Genomic DNA, 9,251 nt, shown 5'->3' on the forward strand with positions numbered 1-9,251 from the left:
CTACAGAAATCAAAGAGGAAATCAAAAAGTATCTAGAAACAAATGACAACGAAAACACAACAACCCAAAACCTATGGGACGCAGCAAAAGCAGTTCTAAGAGGGAAGTTTATAGCAATACAGTCCTACCTTAAGAAACAAGAAAATGATCGAATAAACAACCTAACCTTACACCTCAAACAACTAGAGAAAGAAGAACAAAGAAACCCCAAAGTGAGCAGAAGGAAAGAAATCGTAAAGATCAGAGCAGAAATAAATGAAAAAGAAAGGAAAGAAACCATAAGAAAAATAAATAAAACTAAAAGCTGGTTCTTTGAGAAGATTAACAAAATTGATAAACCATTAGCCAGACTCATCAAGAAAAAAAGGGAGAAGATGCAAATCAACAGAATTAGAAATGAAAAAGGAGAAGTCACAACGGACACCTCAGAAATACAAAACATCATGAGAGACTACTACAAGCAACTATATGCCAATCAATTGGATAACCTGGAAGAAATGGATACATTCTTAGAAAAATACAATCTTCCAAGACTGAACCAGGAAGAAATAGAAACCATGAACAGACCAATCACAAGTACAGAAATTGAGGCAGTGATTAAAAATCTCCCAACACACAAAAGCCCAGGACCAGATGGATTCACAGGCGAATTCTATCAAACATTTCGAGAAGAGTTAACACCTATCCTTCTCAAACTCTTCCAAAATATTGCAGAAGGCGGAGCACTCCCAAACTCATTCTACGAGGCTATCATCACCCTGATACCAAAACCAGGCAAAGATGTCACAAAAAAAGAAAACTACAGACCAATATCACTGATGAATATAGATGCAAAAATCCTCAACAAAATACTAGCTAACAGACTGCAACAGCACATTAAAAAAATCATACACCACGATCAAGTGGGGTTTATCCCTGGGATGCAAGGATTCTTCAATATACGCAAATCAATCAACGTGATACATCATATCAACAAATTGAAGGATAAAAACCATATGATCATTTCAATAGATGCAGAAAAAGCTTTTGACAAAGTTCAACATCCATTTATGATAAAAGCTCTCCAGAAAATGGGCATAGAAGGAAATTACCTCAACATCATAAAAGCCATATATGACAAACCAAAAGCCAACATTGTTTTCAATGGAGAAAAACTGGAAGAATTCCCTCTAAGAACAGGAACAAGACAAGGGTGTCCACTCTCACCACTGTTATTCAACATAGTTTTGGAAGTGTTAGCCACAGCAATCAGAGAAGAAAAAGAAATTAAAGGAATCCAAATTGGAAAAGAAGAAGTAAAATTATCACTCTTTGCAGATGACATGATACTATATATAGAAAACCCTAAAGACTCTACCAGAAAACTGCTAGCACTCATTGATGAGTTTAGTAAAGTAGCAGGATACAAAATTAATGCACAGAAATCTCTTGCATTCCTATACACTAACAACGGAAGAGTAGAAAGAGAAATTAAGGAAACTCTCCCATTCACCATTGCAACCAAAAGAATAAAATACCTAGGAATAAACCTGCCTAAGGAGGCAAAAGATCTGTATGCAGAAAACTTTAAGACATTGATGAAAGAAATCAAAGATGACATAAACAGATGGAGGGATATACCATGTGCCTGGATTGGAAGAATCAACATCGTGAAAATGACTGTACTACCCAAAGCAATTTACAGATTTAATGCAATCCCGATCAGATTACCAATGGCATTTTTCAGAGAACTAGAGCAAGAAATCTTACGATTTGTATGGAAACGCAAAAGACCCCGAATAGCCAAAGCAATCTTGAGAAGGAAAAATGGAGTTGGTGGAATCAGGCTTCCTGACTTCAAACTCTACTACAAGGCCATAGTGATCAAGACAGTATGGTACTGGCACAAAAATAGAAAGGAAGATCAATGGAACAGAATAGAGAACTCAGAAGTAAGCCCAAACACATATGGGCACCTTATCTTTGACAAAGGAGGCACGAGTATACAATGGAAAAAAGACAGCCTCTTCAATAAGTGGTGCTGGGAAAATTGGACAGCAACATGTAAAAGAATGAAATTAGAACACTTCCTAACACCATACACAAAAATAAACTCCAAATGGATTAAAGACCTACATATAAGGCCAGACACTATCAAACTCCTAGAGGAAAACATAGGCAGAACACTCTTTGACATACATCAAAGCAACATCCTTTTTGACCCACCTCCTAGAATCATGGAAATAAAATCAAGAATAAACGAATGGGATCTCATGAAACTTAAAAGCTTTTGCACAGCAAAAGAAACCATAAACAAGACTAAAAGGCAACCCTCAGAGTGGGAAAAAATAATTGCCTATGAAACAACGGACAAAGGATTAACCTCCAAAATATACAAGCAGCTCATGCAGCTTCATACCAAAAAAGCAAATAACCCAATCCACAAATGGGCAGAAGACCTAAATAGACATTTCTCCAAAGAAGACATACAGATGGCCAACAAACACATGAAAAGATGCTCAACATCACTCATCATCAGAGAAATGCAAGTCAAAGCCACAATGAGGTATCACCTCACACCAATCAGAATGGCCATCATCACAAAGTCTGGAAACAACAAATGTTGGAGAGGGTGTGGAGAAAAGGGAACTCTCCTGCACTGTTGGTGGGACTGTAAGTTGGTACAGCCACTATGGAAAACAATTTGGAGGTTCCTTAAAAAACTACAAATAGAACTACCATATGATCCAGTAATCCCACTCCTGGGCATATACCCAAAGAAAACCATAATCCCAAAAGAAACTTGTACCATCATGTTTATTGCAGCACTCTTTACAATAGCCAGGACATGGAAGCAACCTAAATGCCCATCAACAAATGAATGGATACAGAAGATGTGGCATATATATACAATGGAATATTACTTAGCTATAAAAAGGGATGAGATGGAGCTATATGTAATGAGGTGGATAGAACTACAATCTGTCATACAGAGTGAAGTAAGTCAGAAAGAGAAAGACAAATATTGTATGCTAACTCACATATACGGAATCTAAAAATGGTACTGATGAACTTAGTGACAAGAACAGGGAAGCAGATACAGGGAATGGACTGGAGAACTCGAGGTATGGGAGGGGGCGGGGGGTGAAGGGGAAACTGAGAAGAAGCGGGAGAGTAGTACAGACATATATATACTACCAACTGTAAAATAGTCAGTGGGAAGTTGTTGTATAACAAAGGGAGTCCAACTCGAGGATGGAAGATGCCTTAGAGGACTGGGGCAGGGAGGGTGGGGGGGAATCGAGGGGGGGGCGTCAAGGAAGGGAGGGAATATGGGGATATGTGTATAAAAACAGTTGATTGAACCTGGTGTACCCCCCAAAAAAATAAAATAAAATAATAAAAAAAAAAAAAAAAAAAAAAAAAAAAAAAAAGAGTCCACAAAGTTGTATTAAATTTCGTGCCTCACAGAACCTACATATTCTCCTATATATACATTTTATTTTGATATAAAGTACTGAATTGGTATTTCTTTTATTTCTTTAAAGACAATGTTTGCTTCTAGGTCATGGCTCACTGCAAAAAGCAGCCCCACTGAGAAGTCCATTTTTTTCCTTCTTCTGTTCTGTCTTACTAGGACTGAAATATTCTCTTCCATTTCCCTTACTTAATGGAAAATGAAGATGCAAGGGAAAAAATCCCATTTCCTCTGTGAAACCTGCTGCCCTAAAGTCACAAACATAATTTATGGATTCTAGCCATGCTTGCATTCCCTGCCATGCCAATAAAGTTTATTGAAATTGGAACTGGAATTAAAAAGCTTAAACCAAAAGAACCAGTCCAGGGATTGGAAAAAAATATATACGTAGGCTGTACCCAAGTAAGAATGTTGCTCTACCTTGGCCAGACTGTAATGCAAGCTAGCAAAAGCCAGACTTTTTTATTTTTTAATCCAAGCTAATCATGTTAATATTGAGGAAATTTTTAATTTTTATTTAATATTTTATGACCTCAGACTGTCATTCCATATTAGAAAGGAGATCCAATAAAAAAACAAAAACAACAACTTTTGCCTTGTGGTTCAGAGTTCTAGGGCTTTAAGATTTAGAGGGAACATGCAAAAAATATCTATGGTAAGGCTAAAATTACTAGTCAAGGTGAACATTATAAAAATGTAAGTAAAAATGAATTTAAAAGTGATATGAGTACGTTGAATTGGTTGAAATGTAAAATCCCACAGAGAAGTATTTGTGGATTGCTGCAGGAAATCTACATTAAAGTACATTATTTCATGCAGAGAGAATCTTACTGAAATTATAAAGTACTCCTATGGCAAAAAGGAAAGAACAACCCACTGCTTTATAGCAGCAGTCAGGGTAACAGCACACATCTCAAAATAAATCCCTCATACTTTCAGAGGAATAACTCCTGCTAATCAAGTGTCTCAAAACATCTGGGCACTACTTGAAGTTGCCTGCACATTCTGGACAAAGAGACAGAAATGTAGGTCGCAACAGGGCATAATAATATTTCAGAGATGCTGCTTTTGAAGCATATCTAATTTCATTCAGTCTTAAAATGCCCCAGTCTAATAGAGAGACACAAGAATGACAGGCATTGAGAGCCCCAGATTGCAGATCAGGGAATATCTGCAGCTAAAAACAACTCGTAGGTTGGATGTGTGGGGATAATAGCACAAATTAAGCATCCGAGCTCCTGATTCAATTTCTTATACTCTACTTCGCGTAGAACTGAAGTGATCTGACAGGCTTGTTGCCAGAAACTTTACGGGAGAATCTGTATGCTTTGATATTTTAGTGGGAGAATTTAGTGGAGAATTCTAAGCTCCTAGTATCTGGAATATATTTACATGGCTCTATAGATTCAATCTTTTGCAGAATGAGGAAAAAAGGAAGTTGTCTGATATTAAGAAAAGGCTACCAATCCAGAGACAGAGAGACTAGACTGTTCATAAAGCTGACTAGGTAAATCTCTTTTAATTTATCTGTAAAATATACAATAGTATACATATGAGGGTGTTGTGATGAAGGTTAAATAATAGTAACATATGTGAAATGACTTCACATGGTGCCAGGAACAGAATGGTTTTCTTGCTGTTGTTTTAATAGTTATCCTTTTCTTCCCCTATCTAATCTCAACTATGCTTAAATAATCATGTTTAAGAGAAAGCTGTGTGTCTACTATATTTTTAAATTAATTACAATAATTTTGTTTCTTTATATGGGTAAACATTTTGAAATTTGAGGGAGAAGGTATCAACAAAATGAAGAGAAAGATTCATTATATGATTCATAGACTAACATTATAGTTTATAATTGCTTAGGAGTGGGAATGGGCACATGGCATTTTAATAGTATCAATATTATTAAATACTCAGCCTACTTTGTGAACTCAGAATTTCTTTTCAATGTATCAAAGTCCAACCTAATCTGAATAAAAATCCAGTTTCTAAAAACCAATATTACATATGAAAACCATGCTGAAATTAAGTGCATATTTTAACTTAAGCAGGAAGCCTGAGCTAACAATTTCTATCATCACACATGAAATATCTAATATGTTACTCACCAAAATGAAATACAATTTGATTTCTCCCTCCCTCACTTCCCCCTTCCCTCCTTCCTTCCTTCCTTCTCTTCTCCCTTTCCTGCTATCTGATTTTTCTTTCATTAAAAACAGAAGTCAGTTGGCACTGTCTCAATGTACTACATTTTAGACCTGAAAGATTTCACTGTAATAGTCTTATCTATAAGGTTGTTCTACACAGTACATGATGATAGCATCATAATGAGGTTCCAATGTAATAGGAACATAATTTACCATCTTAAATTTAATATAAGTATATATAAAGTATGTTTTAAGTATGCTATTTTAAGTATGATATATTATAATTTTTACAGTTCTGCCTACCACACCACCCTTCATAATTCTTGAGGTTTTCTCCAAAAATAACATTGGTTTCATGATCCACAGCCACACTTTTCAGAAAATACATGGCCATTCTGTTAAAATTCCAGAAAAATGAAATTGAAATACAAAAGTTGAAAACTACCAGCCATATATCTATATTATCAGCTCTCTGAAAGTTAATGAGAATCTGTTAAAATGTGTGCATATACTTTATTTTTTACTTTTAAGACTATCTTCTCCATTTTTAGGCCACAGTTTTCTTCTCTTCTTCTCAACATATTGAAATTACAGGTCCATAATGCCTTATCGGCAAATCTGAAATCCAAAATAATGTGAATACCAGGAGATATTTTGAAACTCACATGATGGCAAAACCTACCTGAACATGAGGTTATTTATGATCTCAGTTTTATACACTTATGTATGTTAACATATTTTCCTGCAAAAATAGCTGAGCCTTTGATTACAGTGCTTCTACAGACCTCACTGTAGCTGTATGTGATAATACATGGTATATGTACCACATCACTGTTCTAAAATTCTAAAAGGTCTTAACTTTGATACACATTTTGCCCCATGAATTCCAAGAAAGAGGTTGTAGATGTGGATTTCCTTTAGGATTACTCTTGTTGTACTGACTCAACTTTTCTTCTTTATTTACATTTTGTAAAAATTCAATAAACTTGGATACATTAAAGGTCAGATATGTTTAGAAATTTATCAGGGGGACTTCCCTGGTGGCGCAGTGGTTAGGAATCCGCCTGCCAATGCAGCGGACATGGGTTTGATCCTTGGTCCGGGAAGATCCCACATGCCACGGAGTAACTAAGCCCGTGCGCCACAACTACTGAGCCCACATGCTGCAACTACTGAAGGCCATGCACCCAGAGCCCATGGTCCACAATGAGAGAAGCCACCACAATGAGAAGCCTGCGCACTGCAACGAAGAGTAGCCCCTGCTCACCACAACTAGAAGAAAGCCTGCACGCAGCAACGAAGACCCATCGCAGCCAAAATAATAATAATAATAACAAAATAAAATAAAAATAAATTTTTAAAAATCTTAAAAAAAAAAGAAAGTGATCAGGGGTTAATAATTCAGAGCCTCTTTTGTGAGCTATTAAAAATAGAATTCAAATTATTTCTATTAGAGAACAGGAAGAACACTAGATGTTATACAAGGGTATTCATTTGAAAACCAACAAACAAAAAGATATGATTCCTTATCATGGTGGCAAATAGAATGATAAATTCTAGGTAATCTTATTTAAATGTAGGAGTTTCATTTTATCAACACAACTCAAAAAGTGATGCCTGACACTGTATACTAACTGCTAAAAGTTCCATGATTATCTACTGTAATCCAGTTGTTTTCAAAGTTTTTGATAGATGGCCCTTGGTGCTCTGCCACCCTGCTCTGTGAATCATGTAATTGTTTACTATACTGGTCCATTTCATTCCCATTTAGTACCATATCTCATATATACCCAGCATATTTATGTTTCCTTTCTTTGATGATAAAAGAAAACATTTTATATTTTCTATACATGGCAATTCAGAAGTCAAGTTATTAATGCAAAAAGATATATATTTTTGCCTTTGTTAGGTCTTTCCCTTCCTTTCTTCCTTCTTTTCTTCTCTCCCTCCCTTATTCTTTCCCTCCTTTCTTCATTGCTTGCCTCTTATTTGCCCTTTCTTCCTTCAAATGAATATTATCTTTAAGAAATTTGATGCAAGGTGGAGCCCTTCTTTTGAAATGCAATGCTTTTTTTCCTCACGTAGAAGTTAAACATGTGGATATACCGCCCTATTTAGAACAACTGTAATTCACTTTTGTCTTTATTTTGAAAATGCTATTAGATAGCACTTGATCAAGTGATAATATGATCATATCAATTAAGCAAGCATACTCATATGTTAATGACATTTGATCTGGATAGAAAAATAGGAATTTGAGAGTAAGCTTTTTTTTTTTTTTTTTTTTTTCACAGCAACCCTTAGGGTTGGATTCGTTGTGTGTAAATTTCATATGAACTCTTGCAGGGACATTTTTGGGGTCCACACAATAGATTTCTAGTAAATGCTTTTTGACTTGAAAACAGAAGGTACTTGGTACAAGTTCAGGGCTGGCTGATAAACCAAAGCCAAATCAAAGGTTTTCAACCAGCTCACATACTTCTTTCTACATCCTGTGCACTTCAGTCCTTTCAACTCTTTTTTTTTTTTTAATTTATTTATTATTTTTTTGGGGGGTACACCAAGTTCAATCATCTGTTTTTATACACATCTCCCCATATTCCCTCCCTCCCTCGACTCCACCCCCCACCCTCCCTCGAGTCCCCCCCATCCTCCCCCTCCCAGTCCTCTAAGGCATCTTCCATCCTCGAGTTGAACACCCTTTGTTATATAACAACTTCCCACTGGCTATCTATTTTACAGTAGGTAGTATATATATGTCTGTGCTACTCTCTCGCTTCGTCGCTTCTTTAACTTGGTAAAATTTCTATCAACTCAGAATGGTAAAAATGTAATATAATAAACAATACATATTTAAAGTACACAATTTGATAAATTTTGACATATGTATACACCTGTGAAAACATCAACTCAATCAAGATAATGAACTTATTCAGCACCCCTAAAAGTTTCTTCAAGATTTTCTGTCACCATTTCCTTCCACTCCTTTGGGCATTCTCTCACATCTTGTCCTCAGACAACCACAAATCTGCTTTCTGCCACTATAGTTTAGTTTGTATTTTCTGATTTTATACAAATGGTATCATACAATGTGTACTTCTTTTTCGACTGCTTAATTCAGTCAGTCTATTTTGAAACCCATCCATGCTCTTACTTTAAGTAGATGTAGGTTAATTGTATATTGTGGCCTTTATCAGGTTGAAGATTTTCCCTTCTATTAGCTGAGAGTTTTTTTTATCAGGAGTGAATTTTGAATTTGTCAAATGTTTTTTCTGCATTTTTCTGCAAAGACTTTTTCCTTTTTAGTCTGTTAATATGGTGAATTACTTTGGTTAACATATATTATTGCTTTTAGTTTTGCTAAAATTTTAAGAACTATTTCATCTAACTCCATCATAAATATTTGTCTGATTTTGGTATTAGCATACTACTGCTAGCATCATAGAGTGACATGGGAAGTATTCCTTCCTCTTTAATTGTCTGGAACATTTTGTGAATACTTGGTATTATGTCTTTAATAAATATTCAGTAGAATTCACCAGTAAAGTCATCTAGGACTAGAATTTTCTTTGTGGGAAAGTTTTTAACTACAAATTCAATTTTTTCAGGTAAATATAGAGTGATTCAAGGAGATGAATAAGTCC

The sequence above is a fragment of the Hippopotamus amphibius genome, chromosome 6 (genome assembly GCF_030028045.1).
Source record: "Hippopotamus amphibius kiboko isolate mHipAmp2 chromosome 6, mHipAmp2.hap2, whole genome shotgun sequence".
Classification (NCBI taxonomy): Eukaryota; Metazoa; Chordata; class Mammalia; order Artiodactyla; family Hippopotamidae; genus Hippopotamus; species Hippopotamus amphibius.